The sequence below is a fragment of the Lepus europaeus genome, chromosome 18 (assembly GCF_033115175.1).
Source record: "Lepus europaeus isolate LE1 chromosome 18, mLepTim1.pri, whole genome shotgun sequence".
NCBI lineage: Eukaryota > Metazoa > Chordata > Mammalia > Lagomorpha > Leporidae > Lepus > Lepus europaeus.
In genome coordinates this window covers 14,467,607-14,487,593 of record NC_084844.1, presented here as the reverse complement: position 1 = coordinate 14,487,593, position 19,987 = coordinate 14,467,607, and the positions used below count along the sequence as shown (strand labels likewise).

Below are 19,987 nucleotides of genomic sequence, written 5' to 3'. Positions count from 1 at the left end.
CTGGGAATATCCCAGGGCCTGGCAGAGGCAAACACAAAGCCTCCCCCTACCAGAGGTCTCGAGTTAATCCTACAAATACTTTTTCAAATAGAGGGGAAAGCACTTATAATGGTAACCATGCAGACAAAGAAACAAGACTGAGGGCCAGCAGAGAAAAAAGATGACAGAAAAACAAAGACCTCAAGACAGGGGCCACCAAGCACAGACCCAAAACAAGCATGCTCAGGACGAGCTCAAAATATGGAGGGAGAATTATAGGTAGCTATCTGAACTGAATGGCAGGAAAGAATGGGAAAGAATGGAACAGAGCAGCGTGAAAGACAGCGGAGAGAGGGCACAAGACAGTCCAGACTGGGGCAGTTGCTATAGAGATGAACCGGCTAGCTTCTGTGATGACAGGCAGAAATGAAAATAAAGTGTGGTGGGTATAGCAATGCCCCACCACCACACACACACCTCAAAGACATCAGCATTCTAACTCCCCAACCTGTGAACACGTTACTTTCAATGGCAAACAGGATTCTGTAGGTGGCAGCAGGTGTCAGAAGACAGAGTAACATGGGAGCAGTGGCCAGAGGGATGCAAGGAATTGGCACAAGCCAAGAGAAGCAGGTAGCCTCTTGACACAGGAAAAGGCAAGGAAACACATGCTGCCCCATGCCTCCACACCTTGATCTGAGGACTTCTCACTCCAGAGTTGCAGCACATGACTGTGTGGTGTTCTATAGGAGCAACAGGAAACTAACACAGGGCAGTATTTGCAACATTCTCAGTTAGGCATTGAACTCTCTTGTTGAGTAATCAGGGCACATTTCTAAAGAAGGAATGGAGTGTTACATAGACTCTAGTGGTCACTGTCCAAAGTGTTAGGACAATATTGCGACACTTCTCTATTAATAAGGATCACAGTGACTCATTCCCTGTGAAATACTATGAACCTTCCACTACTTACTAAAGGGAGTGTAAGGAAGCTATAGGTTAAAAGGAAAAGTTCATAAGAAAACAGAGAAACAAGAAAGGAATCACTTGGCTTATTCTTCAGAATCAAAAGTTCACCTTGCATGCAAAAGAAAGAAGTTGGACCCTTACACCACATACAAAAATTAACTCAAAATGGATCAAAGATCTAACTTAAGACCTAAAACTAGGGGAAGGTGTTGTGATACAGCATGTTCATCCTCTTGGGAGTCCACATCACTAATGAAAGTGCTGGTTTGAGTCCTGGCTACTCAGTGCTTCCAAGCCAGCTTCTTGATAATGCACATGGTAAACAGCAGAAGATGGCCCAAGCACTTGGGTCCCTGACACTCACATGGGAGACCAGAATGGAGTTCCAGGCTGCTGTAGGAATTTGGGGAGTGAGCCAGTATAGAATGATTGATCTCTCTTGGTCTGTCTCTCTTTTCCTGTGTCCCTCTGTCTTTCAAATAAAATGAAAATAAATAAATATATTTTAAAAAACTATTAGAAGAAAGCATAAAGAAAAAAGCTTTATTACACTGGATTTGGCAATTTCTTGGATGCTGTCAACAGCCCAGGCAACAGGAGTAAAAACAGATAAAATGGATGGCATCAAGATATAAAACTTCTGTGTATCAAAGGACACAATCAACAGTGTGAAAAGGTAGCCTATGGAATAGATTTGCAAATCACATATCTGTTGAGTAACAATCCAGAATATATAAAGAACCCTTAAAATTCAACAACAAAATAAACCAATTTAAATAGAGGCAAATCTTTCTATCTCTGTCTCTCACATAATTCTTTTAAAAATTTATTTATTTTATTTTTTATTTTATTTATTTATTTATTTATTTTGACAGGCAGAGTGGACAGTGAGAGAGAGACAGAGAGAAAGGTCTTCCTTTTTGCCATTGGTTCACCCTCCAATGGCCACCGCGGTGGGCGTGCTGCGGCCGGTGCACCGCGCTGATCCAATGGCAGGAGCCAGGCGCTTCTCCTGGTCTCCCATGGGGTGCAGGGCCCAAGGACTTGGGCCATCCTCCACTGCACTCCCTGGCCACAGCAGAGAGCTGGCCTGGAAGAGGGGCAACCGGGACAGGATCGGTGCCCCGACCGGGACTAGAACCCGGTGTGATGGCGCCGCAAGGCGGAGGATTAGCCTAGTGAGCTGTGGCGCCGGCCAGATTGATTTATTTTATTTTAAAGGCAGAGAGAAAGGAAGAGAAAGAGAGATCTTCCAGCTGCTGGCTGACTCCTTAAATGACCACAATGGCAGGGGCTAGGTCAGGCTGAAGCCAGGAGCCTGGAACTACATCCGGGTCTCCCACATGAGTAGTGGACCCCTATACACTTTGGCCATTTTCAACTGCTTTCCAAGGCACGTTGGCAGGGAGCTGGATGGAAAGTGGAGCAGCTGGGTCTTAAACTGGCACCCATGTGGGATGCTGGTATCACAGGAGACAGCTTAACCTACTGTACCACAACACCAGTCTACAAGCAAATAATTTTTTAAAAATCATTTATACAGACCATCTTGAATTATTTATTTTCATTTAGTAGGCAGAGAGACACAGAAAGACAGAACTTCCATTCACTAGTTCGCTCTCTATAAATGCCCATTGGATCCAAGATGGAGTTCCCCACACAGGTGACAGGGACCCTAATACTACAGCCATCACCTGCTGCCTTCCAGGGTGCACGTTAGCAGGAAGCTGGAACCAGAAACAGAGCAGGAACCCAAACCTAGGCACTGAGATATGGGATACAGGTATCCCAAGCAGAATCTTAACCACTGCACTAAACATCCACCCTCTCTCAAATAAAAAATATGTAAAAAAAAATTTTTTTAAAGGACAAAGGAATTGAGTAGACTTTTCTCCAAAGATATATGAATGGCCAACAAGTACATGGAAAGACACTTCACATCACTAATTACTGGGGAAATATAAATTAAAACCACAATGAGGTATCACCTCACAGCCACTAGGATGGTTACAATTAAAGAATTGTCGGTAAGGATGCAGAAAACTAGAACCCTTCTGCACCGTGTGAGACTGTGCAATGGTACAACTGCGATGGAAAACAGCACATAGTTGCCTCAGAAAGTTAAAAATAAAACCGCATATAATCCTTCAATGTCACTTTGGGTATACAGAATGAAGAAGAATGAAAAGCAAGGTCTTGAGGACATACTTGCAGGCCAAGTTCATAGCAGCATTATTCACAATAGAGTAATCTAATCATCTTTGGACAGATAAATGGACAAACACAATGTGACACATACACACAACAAATACTCACCAGCCTTTTGGCATGGTGCATTGCAGCGAGATACCAGCATCCCATATGAACACCAGTTCAAGCCCTGGCTGTTCCACTTCCAATCCAATCCCTTGCTAACACGCCTGAGAAAACAGCAGAAGATGGCCCAAGTATTTGGGCCCTTGCCACCCATGTGGGAGACCTAGAGGAAGCTCCTGGCTCCTGCTGTCCACTAGCCCAGCCCTAGTTGTGGTTATTTTGGGTGTGAACCAGTGGATGGAAGATGTTGCTCCCTCTCTGTCTCTCTGTAACTCTGCCTTTCAAATAAATAAACAAATCTTAAAAAAAAAAAACCTGGGAAATCCTATCACATGCTACCCCGTGGTTGAGCCTTCAGGACATTCTGCTAAGTGAAACAAGCTTGTCACAGACAGACAAACACTGTCTGAAAAGGCTTATAGGAAGCCTCTGAAGCAGTCAACTTCACAGAAACAGAAAAGTAGGATGGGGTCTGTTATCAGAGGCTGGGGATGGAGGAAACTGGGAGCTCTTTAACAGACGGTTTCAATTTTGTAAGATGAAAAAATTATGGAGATTGGTTGCACAATGCAAATATACCAAACCTGAACTGTAAAAATAATTAAGACAGTAAAACTGTTACATGTATTTTGCCGTAAAAATATTCCACTCTTAAAATCTTTCCAATGTAAAAATTTAATATCATAGGGGCCGGCGCCTTGGCTTACTTGGTTAATCCTCCATCTGTGGTGCCGGCATCCCATATGGGCACCGGGTTCTAGTCCCAGTTGCTCTTCTTCCAGTCCAGCTCTCTGCCGTGGCCTGGGAAGGCAGTGGAGGATGGCCTGAGTGCTTGGGCTCCTGCACCCACATAGGAGACCAGGAAGAAGCACTTGGATCCTGGCTTCAGATTGGCGCAGCTCTGGCCGTAGCGGCCATTTGGGGAGTGAACCAACAGAAGACCTTTCTCTCTGTCTCTCTCTCTCACTGTCTATAACTCTACCTGTCAAATAAATTTTTAAAAAATTTAATATTATAAGCTATTTATCACACTAACTAAAATGATTCCATTTAAAAGCCTCACATGGTTCTTTAGTGTTTACACAGTGTGGGTAAGTTCTAAGATTACAGATATGACTATATTTATGCTCCCATACTTAAAAAAAACTTTAATTTATTTGAAAGGTAGAGAGAAGGAGAGAGAGGAAGAGAGAGGTCTCATCTGTTGGCTCCCTCCCCAATACCCACAAAGCCAGGGCTGAGCCAGGTCAAAGCCAGGAGCCTAGAACTCAACCTAGGTCTCCCACATGGGTAGCAGGGACCCAGTCACTTGAGCCATCATCACTGCTGCCTTCCAGGGTGTACATTAGCAGGAAGCTGCAGCCAGAAGGAGAGCAGAGGCTCCAACACGAGAATTCTGATTTGGGATGTAGGTTTCCCAAGTGGCATCTTTTTTTTTTTAATGGAATTTTTTTTAAAGATTTATCCACTTATTTGAAAGGCAGAGTTACAGAGAGGCAGAGGCAGAGGGAGAGAGAGAGAAAGAGGTCTTCCATCTGCTGGTTCACTCCCCAGATGGCTGCAACGTTGGAACTGGGCCAATTCAAAGCCAGGATCCTGAAGCTAGAGGTCTCCCACATGGATGCACGGGACCAAGCACTTGGGCCATCCTCTACTGCTTTCCCAGGGCCATAACAGAGAGCTGGATCAGAAGTGGAGCAGCATGGATTCGAACCGGCACCCATATGGGATGCCAGTACTGCAGACCAGTGCTTTAACCCACTGTGCCACAGCGCTGGCTTCCCCAGGTGGCATCTTAACCCCTGTGCTAAACACCCACCCCAATGCTTCCACACTTCTAGGGGGAAGGCTATCTAGAGCCAAATGTTCTCTGAGCCTTTTCCTTACTCAGGTGTGTTTCTGGAAAGCAGGATGCCTCAAACTGTGCTGTTGATGCATCTTTCCTAAGGCCTTCACCACTTCTCCATTAAAGTTACTATCCTTACATATATAAAAAAGTTCATTTCTCACCAAGACACAGAAAGCCTCTATGAGGGTTTTTGTCTCCAGAATTTGTGTAGGATTCTGTTCTACTTACACTACAAATTAGAAACGAATCGACGGCTTCCATCTAACTTGAACTCATAAAAACAAAGGCATTAATGGTAGGCTTTTGGCTTCACGGTTAAGATATCCACATCTGGTATCGGAGTGCCTGTGTTCAACACCCCGCTCCTGCTCCTGCCTCTGAGCTACTTGCCAGTACAGACCCTGGGAGGTCTGTACTATTTACATCCTATTTACTTGGCCCAACCCGGACTACCCCAGACATGTGGGGAGGAAACCAGCGGACAGTAGACAGCAGTGCTCTATTTCTCTGCCTATCAAATAAATTAGTTAAAAAATAAAAAATCAGCAACAGCCTCAAACAGGAGCCAACTGTCTTCCCTATTCATGAGCTATCAATATCAGTGGAGTCATGGAGTATACCAAAATATCAATGAAATGCACTTCTAGTCATCCAAAAAGGTTAGCATCATTAATTAGGCCATGAAATGCAATCAACAATAAATCAGACTGTACAGGGAAAAATGAACAGCTATTTCAAGACTCAATGTCGGCATTTATTAACTCAGAGGTAACAGCCTCTCTGAAGTTGGCCTTCTTATTTTCTTGGGCTAATTTTCTAATTAAAACTGTCCTACCTCCAGCTGTATTTGAAATGATTCAGTCCTGGGATCCTACAACCAGAGTAAAAAAAAGACAGGTCCTTCTTGGCACTCAATTATCACAAACACATCATCTTGGTTCTCCCACATGAGGCCAGACAGCAATGTGGTTATTATTATTATTATCTTTTTTTTTTTTTTTTTTTTGACAGGCAGAGTGGACAGCGAGAGAGAGACAGGGAGAAAGGTCTTCCTTTTTGCCGTTGGTTCACCCTCCAATGGCCACCGCGGTAGCGCGCTGCGGCCGGTGCACCGCGCTGTTCCGATGGCAGGAGCCAGGTGCTTCTCCTGGTCTCCCATGGGGTGCAGGGCCCAAGCACTTGGGCCATCCTCCACTGCACTCCCTGGCCACAGCAGAGAGCTGGCCTGGAAGAGGGGCAACCGGGACAGGATCGGTGCCCCGACCGGGACTAGAACCCGGTGTGCCGGCGCCGCAAGGCGGAGGATTAGCCTGTTGAGCCACGGCGCCGGCCTATTATCATTTTTTGTTTCTAGTTTATATACTAGCTTAGAGGAAGTGCTGGGGGGGGGGGGCAGGGAGGGAAGAAAGCAATTTTGACTGAAAACAGCACCAGCCTCCAGAAAGAGTACAGTAATAACAGTGTTTTAAGAAGTATGCCTAGTTTGGAATACACTTCATTTCTCGGGCGCATCTTTAATCCTTCAAAGTCATTACTGGAATTCTTTGTCTCTGTAAAATCCAGCCTATTAGACATCTGCAGCCTCTGAACAAGCTTGCATTTGGGCATTTGATGTGTGAGTGCCACCTGCCAACCTGGGCTGTGTCAGTCAATAGCTTTAAGTCAAAAACTTCTTTTTAAGAGGAAAAAAAGTCAAGCTGCATTTCACTGCAGAGCGTGTCCTAACACATCTTATCTTACACTGTTTAACTGGAGGTGATTTTCTCAAAAGGGGAGGAAGGAGACCTTAAGATTCTATTTTTCTGCTTCGATGCCACGGAGGCAACAGCAAATTTGGTTAAAACCAACCATAGCAGGAAGGTCTGACTTAGCCTAAAAACCTCAAGTACATCTTTACAGCTATTCCTTGACTCATTTACAGTCAGGGAGCTAGCTGAGAATTGCCTTCAGTCATTCAAATCTGTTAATACTTCACCTCACAAACAAAAATCAATACTGACAACATGGGTAATGAACTAGCTCTCAGATTCGTTTAAAGAAAAAAAAAAAAGGACAGAAGTCTGCTTTCAGCACAAGCACTTCAGACCTCAAGCATGAGGTCCTCAAGAGTTCCTCTCGCATGCATTACTAGGTCCCCAGACTCACATGTCCCCCCAACACAGCCGGACCTGCACCACCATCAACACAAAAGAGGGTTTACACCACTAATAAACTAGCAGGTCCACCTCCTTCCCCCACCTATCAGGAGGAAGGCCCAGGAAAAATGCCACACCCCAGAGGGAAACGACATTCAAAAGCAGCAATACCTGGAGAATTCTTTATAGACTGCTTAGATGGTTTGAATAAAGAAAACTAATTCAATTCACAGAAACTCATTCAAAACCAGAGCATGCCTCCAGCACAACCAGGTGAGGCCTGGTGAGGCGGTATCATTCACTAGGGGGAAAGTCAAGAAGACCACAGGCAGATGACAAATGACATCTACATGAAAGCAAAAAATACCTAGAGTGAGTGATGTACACTCAGGACAAGTGCATCCAAATCAGATGGTACTAAAGAAGTCTGGGAATGACTTGTTTTCCTTTAGCAGAAAAGTCATGTATGTGACTTCGAAGGAGAAGATTTTGAGGAAAGAGTATCTCAGCATATGGAAAGGAACCGAGGTGGGAACCGAGGTGGGAACCAGTGGCTGGCACAAAGGAGCCCTAAAAATTAGGTCAGCTACAGTTGCTGCATTGGAGAACGAGAAAGGAAGAGTTTCATCCGGCTCTCCCACGTGGTGGTAGGGGCCCAAACACTCGAGCCGTCCTCCGCTGCTCTTTCCAGGCCTTTAGTAGGGAGTTGGTTGGGAAGTGGAGCAGCCAGGGCACCGAAACAGAGCCCATATGGGATGCTGGTGTCACAAGTGGCAGCTTTACCTGCTGCACCACAATGTGGGCTCCCAAATGTTTTAAAGTTTATTTATTTTTATGTATTTAAAAGGCAGAGAGAGATTAAACCAGTAGATGGGAGTACTCTCAGCTCACCTCACTATGCCTCTCAAATAAATAAATAAAACATGTTTCAAAAATTGAAAAAGTCAAACTCTTCAAAGCAAATGCATTCCAAGTGACTAAGAAATCAGGTTTTAATCATAGACTACTAGTTCATCTCTGTAGGAGAAATTCATTCCAAGTGGCAGAGTAAACCTTCCCCTTAACAAGGACTCTCTTACAATCCTTCCTGAGGTCTATAATGGCCAAATTTAGGAAAGCATTTTCGATACTTCCCAAGTATGTGAATAAATTTCACATAGCCAATAAACAAACAAACAAGCACAACCTTACAAAAAAAAATGAGAATAGGAAGACAACTGATGAAACAATATCTATTATCAAACCCATTCGTAAAAATACATGTGGTGCTGGAAACAGCACAGTGCAACAAACCCTTACACAACAGAACGCCGTCAAATAGAATCTTTTCTGAAAATAATGTTGCAGTAACTAGTAAACATCACAGCAACTGGAAGAGAGGAGCTGGGAGGCCCCCAACATAAATGATAGAGACAGGGCCGGTGTTGTGGCACAGCCAGTTAAGCTGCTGCCTGCAGTGCCAGGATCCTGTGTGAGCTAAGGATTCATGTCCCAGATTCAAGTCCCAGCTGCTTCACTTCTGATCCAACTCCAGATGATGTGTCTGGGAAAGCAGCAGAAGATGGCCCAAGGTGTTGGGTCCCTGCCACCCACATGGGAGACCTGGGTGGCTCCTGGCTTAGGCCTGGCACAGTGCTGGCCTTTGTGGCCATTTGAGGAGTAAACCAGTGGATGGAAGATGTGTGTACGGCTGTCTTTTGCTCTATCTGTCTCTCCCTCTATGTAACTCTTTCAAATAAAAACAAACAAATCTTAAAAAAAAGAGTTAAGGATATAGAAATGCCAACTGCCTTGACTACATGTGCTGAAATACTATTCTATATTCCACACACAAAAAAAAAAGTATGTTACTTGAAAAATAAAACAAAACATTTTAAAAAGATAAGCACCACAATGTTCATATCCATTTTCAATTCAGGCAAAGAAAAGGAAGGCAGATATTAGTTTTCTCTATATAACAGGATTGTCAGTAAGCTTTATAATTTTTATATGCTATTTTTAGATATTGCCAAATACTTTTGTGATCTAGAAATAAAAGTAAATGTATGTCAATCCTTAAAATATAATCTTCAGGGACAGCATGGTGGTGTAACAGGTTAAAGCCCTGGCCTGCAGCACCAGCATCCCATATGGGCGCTGGTTCAAGTCCCGGCTGCTCCACTTCCGATCCAGCTCTCTGCTAAGGCCTGGGAAAGCAGTAGATGATGACCCAACCCTACCATCCTACCCCCTACAGTTTACCACAATAAAACTAAAGGCAGAGAAAAATTCATGTTATAAAACAGGGTCACACTGAATGTATATAGATAGGTAATTGGCTTTTATACCCAAGATCACCTACCGAAGTAGCACACAGCTCCGGCTGTTGCAGCCATCTGGGGAGTGAACCATCAGATGAAAGATCTCTCTCTCTCTCTCTCTCTGCCTCTCCTCTGTGTAACTCTGACTTTCAAATAAATAAATCTTATAAAAATACAAAATAAAAACCCCATTGCTTCGAGCTCATTGTTTAAAAAAAAATTTTAAAAGATGAACAAGGAAAGTGAAATTCTCTCCCTCCCCTGAATACCAACTGTTCAGAATACATCCTTCAAGACTTTTGAAGGTTTTTTTTTTGTTTGTTTTTTGTTTTTGTTTTTGTTTTTTTTTTTTTTGGACAGGCAGAATGGATAGTGAGAGAGAGAGACAGAGAGAAAGGTCTTCCTTTTTGCCGTTGGTTCACCCTCCAATGGCCGCTGCAGCCAGAGCATCATGCTGATCCGAAGCCAGGAGCCAGGTGCTTCTCCTGGTCTCCCATGCGGGTGCAGGGCCCAAGGACTTGGGCCATCCTCCACTGCACTCCTGGGCCATAGCAGAGAGCTGGCCTGGAAGAGGGGCAACCGGGATAGAATCCGGCGCCCCGACTGGGACTAGAACCTGGTGTGCCGGCGCCACAAGACTTCCAGACTTTTCTATGCATTTAAAAACATGCACAAACACGCACACATGCAGTTGTTTTGTGTTTACTCTTAAATGAGACTGTATTATCCATATTGCTTTACAATTTGTTTTTCACTTATTATTTCTTGGACATGAAGCTCTTAATCATTTTCTTTATAGCTTTGGATATTGTAGCTTCCCCATTCCACCAGTGTAAAAGCATCAGTCTTTGAAATATTTTTAGAAAATATTAGCAACAGTGTAGGTAACACATAATTGCTACCATTTTTCTGTACAAGGATTGAAATTTTAACTTTAGAAAAACAGAGTAATATGGACAATCATTTCTCTGTATTTTCTAACTATAATTAACAGTAAAGTATTTGGATTTTTTTTCCTTCCAAATCATATTAGTAAACTGGAAAACCTAGTTTACACACCAGAATCCATTAGGCTCTGCTAATCACCCAGCTTCTCCGTGTGAAGAAAGCATTTCAGGTCATTCTTCATAATTTGAGAAAACTCTTTGAGATCTCAAAGAGCAAAAAACAATTGTCTTTCTTTTTTTCAATCAGAAACGCTAATTTTTATACAGGCTTAAACCTTGATACAGGTGGACTTAACCTTGACACAGGGCAGTAAAATCTGCTAAGTATAATCTCATATTAGAATTTTATTTTAGAAGGTAATTTTTTTAAATAAAAGAGTCAGGTTTGAGAGGTGTGAGTTCATGGGGTATGTATGTGTGTAGGGAGTGTGAGAGACGAAGGAGGTGCTGCAGAGGAGAGAGAAGACGTGGTGGAAGGTTTCCAGAGGCCCCGTGTGAGCTGGCTCCCAAATACTTGATAAGCTGACTAGCAGAAATGGAGTAGAAAGTACACTCTAAGTGGAGAACCAAGCCTAAGAAAGGAGAAGCAGGCCGGTGCCGCGGCTCACTAAGCTAACCCTCCGCCTGCGGCGCCGGCACCCCAAGTTCTAGTCCCGGTTGGGGTGCCAGTTCTGTCCTGGTTGCTCCTCTTCCAGTCCAGCTCTCTGCTGTGGCCCACGAAGGCAGTGGAGGATGGCCCAAGTGCTTGGGCCCTGCACCCGCATGGGAGACCAGGAGGAAGCACCTGGCTCCTGGGTTCACATCGGTGCAGTGCACCAGCCATAGCGTCCATTTGAGGGCTGAGCCAACGGAAGGAAGACCTTTCTCTCTGTTTGTCTCTCTCACTGTCTAACTCTGCCTGTCAAAAAAAAAAAAAAAAAAAAGTTGGCCGGCGCCGTGGCTCAACAGGCTAATCCTCCGCCTTGCGGCGCCGGCACACCGGGTTCTAGTCCCGGTCGGGGAGCCGGATTCTGTCCCGGTTGCCCCTCTTCCAGGCCAGCTCTCTGCTGTGGCCAGGGAGTGCAGTGGAGGATGGCCCAAGTGCTTGGGCTCTGCACCCCATGGGAGACCAGGAGAAGCACCTGGCTCCTGCCATCGGAACAGCGCGGTGTGCAGGTCGCAGCGCGCCAGCCACGGCGGCCATTGGAGGGTGAACCAACGGCAAAAGGAAGACCTTTCTCTCTGTCTCTCTCTCTCACTGTCCACTCTGCCTGTCAAAAAAAAAAAAAAAAAAAAGTAAGAAAGAAAGAAAGAAAGGAGAAGCAAAGCAGCCAAGAAACCCAAGGTCAGGTTCAAGACCTGCAAGGTCAGGAGACAATGCACTCCTGGCAGAGAGCATGATCCTGACCAGGCCACTTGGCCACCTTTGATCTCCACTGAGAGCCTTTTGCCTCCAGACCCAAAGAGGGAAAGTCCTCCTCCCCAATTCCCACCTCCAAAGGATGAGAGCTGAGGGGCAGTCCAGCAATGAGGTACCCAGAACCAAGACCCCACCAAGTACGAGATTCTGACAAGTGTTCAGTTAGTAGTAGTCAGTCATTGAGAAGACATACGGGTAAGGCCATGAGACAGCAGAGGTAGGAGCTCCAAGGAGGACAGAAGCCCTCACTTCACTGCCCTGAACTGTGAACATACTTCCTTCAAAGAATTTTCCAGAAGACTCTAAATTCTACAGTCTATGACCCTATGATTCAATTTCCATGGAACAGAACATACTTAAGAGTCCTAATTTTCCATTTTGCACCAGAGAAATTCTTGGCACCTGTTAAAATCAAGCAAAGGAAACCAGAGCGCACTTAGCTGACTCATGTGCCTAAGGCAATCAAGTCAAAATATTTTTCAAATAATACTGAAACAGCTCAGCTCACATTCACACATGCTTCAGGACCTTCCAGACGGGTCTTGCCTGGCCCAGCTGCAGAAACATCCCTTACACGTCCTGGTCACGGGCGGAGACTTGCCAAGCCTTCTAGGAATGAGATGTGGATCACCTGCACTTGTGTGTGCTGGGGTGACGGCAGACAGGGTCAATCTGGCCTCCTCGGGCACGCACAGCCCTCCCTCCACCCCTCCCACTGCCAGACGGTACAGGAGAACCTGCCCCCAGCTGCCCCTGCCCTGGCTGTGACGGGGCCGAATTCCATCCGCTCTCCACCCCAATGCTTGGGTCATTCTTGCTCAGCCCAAACAGCACTCCCCAGGATTTAAACCTAACCACCTCCATGTTCACACCACCCTCCCTTCTCCCACTGTACCTGCTGAGACCCGAAGGGAGCCTCTTACCCTCCCAAAGATACAATTTGGTGCCCTCACAAAAAAACCAACCTCCTCTTGCCCTGCCTGGTCTTCAAATAAATGAGGAGAACAGCAAGGCAAGAAGGACTGGCTGAGTTTTCAAGAACTACTTTCAGACCAAGCACCATCGCACCACTCTGTCTAAATCACTACTCTGCTGCCTACTTATAGCCCTCTTCCTGGGCCTGGGCACTCCCATGGTCAGCAGTCTCCACCCTAGCTGGGAAGGGTGATGGGGAGAGGGTTGGGTAAAGGTTTCTGCAAACCCTTGCCAGCAGGTGGTTGTGGCATGCAGACCTAGTCCCTGTCCTTCAATTCCTCCATCCCCAGCTCCTTCCAAGAAATTCCTGAATTATCTCATTGAATTCTAATTTGGATTCCCCACTGCTGTGGTTCCAACCTTGCCTCTCACCCAGACCTCCAATTCTGTATCTCTCCTTTCTCCCTATCAGCAAATGGCCTTGATGCTAATGCCCTGGGAAGGTGGTAGCAGCTGCCTTTTTGTAAATTTTTGAAAAAATTTTTATTTATTTATTTATTTGAAAGGCAAAGCCACAGAGAGGCAAAGGCAGAGAGAGAGAAAGAGAGAGAGAGAGAGAGAGAGAGAGAGAGGCTTTCCATCCATTCCGAAATGGCCACAACAGTTGAGGCTAGGCCAGGTTAAAAGTCAGGAGCCTGGAATCCATCCAGGTCTCCAAGTGGGTGACAGGGGGAGCACTTGGGCCATCTTCTGCTGCTTTCTCAGGCACATTAGCAGGGAGCCAGATTGGAAGTAGAACAGCCAGGACTCAAACCAGCACCCATATGGAATGCTGGTGCTGCAGCAGCAGCTTTATCTGCTACGCTACAGCGCTGGCCCCATATATTCTCTTCTTTATCTTCCAAATCGCTTAGTTCAGATGCTGCCAGGACCCTGAAGAGAACATCACCTGTCCACACTGCAAAAAAAAGATAATTCTAGAGAACAGGAAACCAGGAGCCCAGTGGTCAACAAAGAGCCATCTCTTTACTCATTGGCCCCAACCAGACTTCTAGAATCTGAAGTACAAATCTAATTCAGTCAAAAGGCATGAGTCTACTTTGATTTGTGTGTGAGATTCTGATCCAACAGGAGCAAGATTCTGGAAAACTACAGAGGTACCAGCCCCTGTCTGCCTCTCAATGCACAGGAACCTGCAGCAGTGGTCACAAAGTCCCTGGGAATAAGAAGTGTCCCAGGTACAGCTGCAGATCTCAACTCAGCTAATGAGGGACTGCTTCCAAGCACTGCACAGAAGACAGCATCAGGGAGAACACAGGAAAACTTCTAATATGTCCAGAAAATAGAATGGAGCATACAATTTATAATTAGCTTGCATAGGAACTTGGCAGGAGTCAAGGTCCAAGGTCAGGGAAAAACACAAGCTATCTACTGCCAAAATGATCACTGAGTGTCTCTCTTTAAAAAAAAAAAAAAAAAATATATATATATATATATATATATATATATATATATATTTGAAAGGCAGAGTTAGAGAGAGAGAGAAAGGTTAGAATCAGGAGCTTCTTCCAGGTCTCCCATGTGGGTGCAGGGGCCCAAGCACTTGGGGCATCTTCTGCTGATTTCCCAGGTGCATTAGCAGGGAGATGGATCGGAATTGGAGCAGTCAGGACTCAAACTGGCGCCCATATGGATGCCAATGCTGCAGGTGCTGGCCCCAAGCATCTCATGAGTCTCCTTCCAAGTACTGTTCCACATGCTTCAGGCAACCCTGTGTAGTCACTGCTGTGCCCATTCAAATTCAAGAAACTAGGGCCAGCATTGTGGCAGGCTAGCCACTGCCACCACTCCACCACTGTATGGGCCACAGACGGGGGCTCCTGCTTGACTGCAGCGTGTACTCCATCCTGTGTTACCAGTAAGCTTCTGGGACTTCAATGCATGCTTGTTATGACTGAGTAGAGATGGCGAGATTTCTGAAATGAGGTGCGACCTGACCAGGCCCTCGATGCAACACTTCTGCACGGAAAATTTAACACATGGGAGACCCAGATGAAGCTCCTGGCTTTGGTCTGGCCCAGCTCTAGCTGCTTTGGCCGTTTGAGGAGCAAACTGGCAGATAGAAGATCGAGCTTTCTCTGTAACTCTGCCTTTCAAATAAAATAAATGAATCTTTTTAAAGATAAAAGAAAAAAAACCTGGTTAAAAACGCAAACTCTGCAATTAAACAGAGTTAGCTTCAGTTCAGTCTAACTGCTTATCTTGGGAACAAGTTATTGCAAAAAGCCTTTATCCTTGGCCGGCGCCGCGGCTCACTAGGCTAATCCTCTGCCTGCGGCACCGGCACCCCGGGTTCTAGACCCAGTTGGGGCGCCAGATTCTGTCCCAGTTGCTCCTCTTCCAGTCCAGCTCTCTGCTGTGGCCCAGGAGTGCAGTGGAGGATGGCCCAGGACCTTGGGCCCTGCACCCGCATGGGAGACCAAGAGAAAGCACCTGGCTCCTGGCTTCGGATTGGTGCAGTGCGCTGGCTGCAACGTGCCGGCCGTAGCAGCCACTTGGGGGGTGAACCAACGGAAAAAGGAAGACCTTTCTCTCTCTCTCTCTCTCACTGTATAACTCTGCCTGTCCAAAATAAATAAATAAATAAAAGCCTTTCTCCTCATATATAAAATAGAGACACTAAAGTACTTCAGAATGTTTATGGAATGAGGGACAAGCTCTGTGGCAAGGCAGGTTAAGTGCCACATGGGACATTCATATGCCACGCGTCCTGCTGATGCAACTAGGAAGCAGCACAAGGTGGCCCAAGAAGGTCCAGATGGAGTTCCTAGCTCCTGGCTTCAGCAATGGCCCAGCCCAAGTTATTGTGGGCATTTAGGGGAGTGAATCAATGGATGAAAGACCTCCCTCTTCTCTGACTCTCCATCTCTCTCTGTCACTCTGCCTTTCAAGTAAAATAATTTTTTAAAAGTTTATTTATTTATTTGAAAGGCAAAGTGACAGAGAGGCAGAGGCAGAGAGAGACAGAGACAGAGATCTTCCATCTGCTGGTTCACTCCCCAAATGGCAGCAACGGCTGGAGCTGAGCTGATCTGAAACTAGGAGCTAGGAACTTCTTCCAGGGCTCTCATGTGGGTGCAGAGGCCCAAAGACCTGGGCCATCCTCTCCTGCTTTCCCAGGCCATAGCAGAGAGCTGGATTGGAAGTGGAGCAGCTGGGACTCAAAGCAGCACCCATATGGGATGTGGGCACTGCAGGCTGCGGCTTTACCCACTGCATCGCAGCACCAGCCCCCAAATAAATTTTTTTTAAAAATTGAAATCTATGCAGTTTGTTCACGGCATGCATTTTCCATGAACTTTATGAAGTATCCTTAGTGCCTACCTCAGAGGGGCTGCTGGGAGAATTATAACAAACACTTAAACATATGCATGCCATTATTATTATCAGCACCTGCAGCTGGCCTGAGCACATCTTGTATTGGTGCCGACGCAGCCTGTGGACTCCCCAGCCCATGGGTCACACAAGACACAGCTTGTCGCCGGCCTTCTCTAATCATCAGAATTAGATTGTTGTGACTGTCTGCCTTCAGGCAGCTGTGACCATTATGAATGACAAACACAGAACAATGCCAAAGTAAGAACTGTGTCTTGCTTGTATGCAAAATGAAAAGGCAGAACTTGGTATGGTGTGTATACATGGAATACAACTAGGAAAAAAGAACGCACAATCCATAGGATCCCACAAAGCTACCAAGGTTCTAATAGTGTCACTCTGTCAGTTATCCTTGTTTTTAGTGCAGACCTGCCTAAAAGGATCATTTTAAAAGAGGGCACCAGGAGACGGGCAGCGGGTGGTGCTGTGGCAGAGGGATGCAGTGCCGGCATCCCATATGGGTGCCAGTTTGAATTCCGGCTGCTCCACTTCCAATCCAGCTCTCTGATATGGCCTGGGAAAGCAATGGAAGAGAGCCCAAGTCCTTGGGCAAGCAATGGAAGAGGGCCCAAGTCCCTGGGCCCCTGCACCCGCATGGAAGACCTGGAGGAGGCTCCTGGCTCCTGGCTTTGGATTAGCTCCATTCTGGCCATTGTGATCATTTGGGGGAGTGAACCAGCAGATGGAAGACCTCTCTCTCTCTCTCTCGCTGCCTCTCCTTCTCTCTCTGTAACTCTTTCAAATAAATTAATTAAAAAAAAAAAAAAATGAGGGCACTGGATGTGAGTTGTAGTTTCGCTGGCCTCTTTTCCTATCCCTTCCCCATGTCAACTATATGTTCTCCAAGATTCTAACAATGTTTAACATTGAGTAGATTAATTCTGTTTACTATTTTTCCATTTCAATACTGATTGAAATTTTAATCAACAATCCATATTTATAAACGGCCCACAGTATTATTAAACAAAATTATAGCCACAGGTGTGATGATAATAAGTACAGCTCAGCAAGCAAGAAACAATGAATTGTTTAACTTTAACAGTCAAAGTCACTCAAACTTAAGGTCAACCTCATTCTAAAGGTAGTGAGCTTGTTTAGTTTGGGGAGTGAGACAGGATACCAGCTCCAGTAACTTAAGGAGTTGGACCAATCCTGTCTCAGGAATTCCTATTATGTCACCTATAACCAATCAGAACTTGGAATCAGCATGAAACCATATGGAGTTGCAATTTCAAACAAAAGCAAAAAACCTGATGGTTTGGTTAGCTGCTGTGTTCTTATCCTGAGTAAATACATAGTTTCCAGGAAGAATTCTGAAGGCTGCCTGAGGCTCACTGGTGCTCACGGATCGGATCCCTTTGAAAATGACAAGCAGGAACCACGAGCCTAGGTGTGCTCCACTTAGCACACTGCAGGTGGGACCATGGACCACCCCTAATGCTCACCTCCTTAATCGCAAGGGGCAGATGCATTTGGATTGGGTAAAGGCGAGGTATGCCTGAAAATCCTAGGATTCATCTTCAACACAGGACCCAGCTACCCCATTCCATTGAACCCAAGCTTATGACTGAGGAGTGCAGACTGGAAGACATACGGCTTGGAAAAGCTCCCCAGTAATCATAAACCTATGTGTGCATAATCACACACTCATACACACACCCTTGCCCCAGTACCCACTCTGGAACTGAGACTCACCAATCTAAGCCAGTTTGGAATATCAGGAACATACTACATTTACCTAACACACACACACACAGGGGCAATGCTGTAACACTGGTTAAACCAGTGCATCCCCTACCAGAGTGTCTGGGATGCAGCCTCCCTTCCACTTCTGTTCCAGCTTCCTGGTGATGCACACCCCGGGAGGCAGTTGGGCACAAGTACTTGAGTCCCTGTCGCACACATGGGAGACCCAGATTGAGTTCTGGGCTCCTGGCTTAGAGCTAGCCCAGTCCTGGCTGTTGTGGGCATTTAGGGAGTGAATCAGCAGATGAAAGATCTCTTTGCCTCTCTTTTTCAAATAAATGAAAACACACACACGCACACACACAGACTATGGAAGCCAAGAATACTTTAGGAGGTACAGTACCAGCTATTCCCCGGTATCAATAATTGGTTAATCAGTCTACATTTACATTTACATCAGAAAACACCACTTCAGAGACAATTGCTTTGTAGCAGGCTATTGCTCTGTAACTATATTCAATAAGGGGTATCTCCATTAAGGGCCATCAATCAACCACTTCACATATCTCAAGTGAGGAATGAGAGGTGGGAAGCTGCTCCATGAGCACAGAGCACAACCACAGCACATCCTGCTCCTGATCTTTGCTACACCTCACTGCACTGAGGCCTGGTCCCAGACCCCAACCCAGACCATGGGTACGGAGTGGACTCCAGCCAGGGCCCTCCACCAATGCCCCTTTCTTAGGTTCTATTTCACTGTTGCCTCAAAGGCCAAATGCAGGACAGAAGACAGAAATGAAGAGTGAGGAAGAAAGGCAAGCGGAACAAAAAAGAAAACCAAATGCATCAAAGAACAAGATAAAAACTGCTTCTTGGCAGATCAGGGAACATCAGCACAAGGAGCATTTTATAACCAGAAATACCAGTACACAGCACGGAACCGAGCTGCCTAACCTCATCCTAGAGGCACCACAAACCTGATGGCTGCACTGGGGCTCCACCAGACAATTCAAGGAAAGGAATGCCACACAAGTGGGGTCTTGAACCATCCAACAGCAGCGTCCTGCCCTTTCCTGATGATGAGTGCTCATTTTCTCCATGGGTCTTTTTTCCTTCCAGCTCACACAGGTCCTCAGAGAGCACCAGCTATTGAACAAAAATGCCTGAATGGGGCCGGTGCTGCGGCTCACTAGGCTAATCCTCCGCCTGCGGCGCTGGCACCCCAGGTTCTAATGCTGCTTGGGGTGCCGGATTCTGTACCGGTTGCTCCTCTTCCAGTCCAGCTCTCTGCTGTGGCCCGAGTGTGCAGTGGAGGATGGCCCAAGTGCTTGGGTCCCTGCACTTGGGAGACAGGGAGGAAGTACCCGGCTCCTGGCTTTGGATGGGTGCAGTGCGCCGGCCGTGGCGGCCATTTGAGGGGTGAAACAACGGAAAAGGAAGACCTTTCTCTCTGTTTGTCTCTCTCACTGTCTAACTCTGCCTGTCAAAAAAAAAAAAAAAAAGCCTCAATGGGAGCAGAATCTTCAGGCCATCCACATGCAATTACAAATCCATTAAATATCCTCAGATACCAACACCTAAAATTATCCTCCATGGGACACTGACTGCTAAGGCTATCTGGAAATAGCACAGCTCAGGAGCAGACTGCTGTGACTGGATCTCCTGATCTGTCGGCTGAGGGCCATCGTGGTATATCCCCACCCCACACTTGTTTGGAGAAGAATAAAAGGGACAGCCCTTCATAAACTCCCAAGCCTAGGAATGTTACAATTAACCACACTGCTCTCTCCTTACTGACCTTTATGATGGAGTAAAAATAGTGTCACTTCTTCTCAAAAGACCCTACCAATGTGGCAAGTATTCTTCTATTGAAAAGCAGAGTTTACAGAGAGACACACACACACAAAGAAAGAGAGATCTTCCAACCACTGGTTCACTCCCTGAAATGGTCATAATGATTAGAGCTGGGCTGGTCTGAAGCCAAGACCCAGCAGCTTCTCCTATGTGGGTGGCATGGGCCCAAGTATTTTGGCCATCTTCCACTGCTTTCCCAGGCA

General features: G+C 46.0%; 1 protein-coding gene across 2 annotated transcripts in view; it reads right to left on the bottom strand.

Annotated features, from left to right (window-relative positions):
• Positions 1 to 19,987, bottom strand: part of TEX2 (testis expressed 2) — a 120,525-nt gene that overhangs the window by 66,445 nt on the left and 34,093 nt on the right. The gene's annotated exons all lie outside the window — the stretch shown is intronic.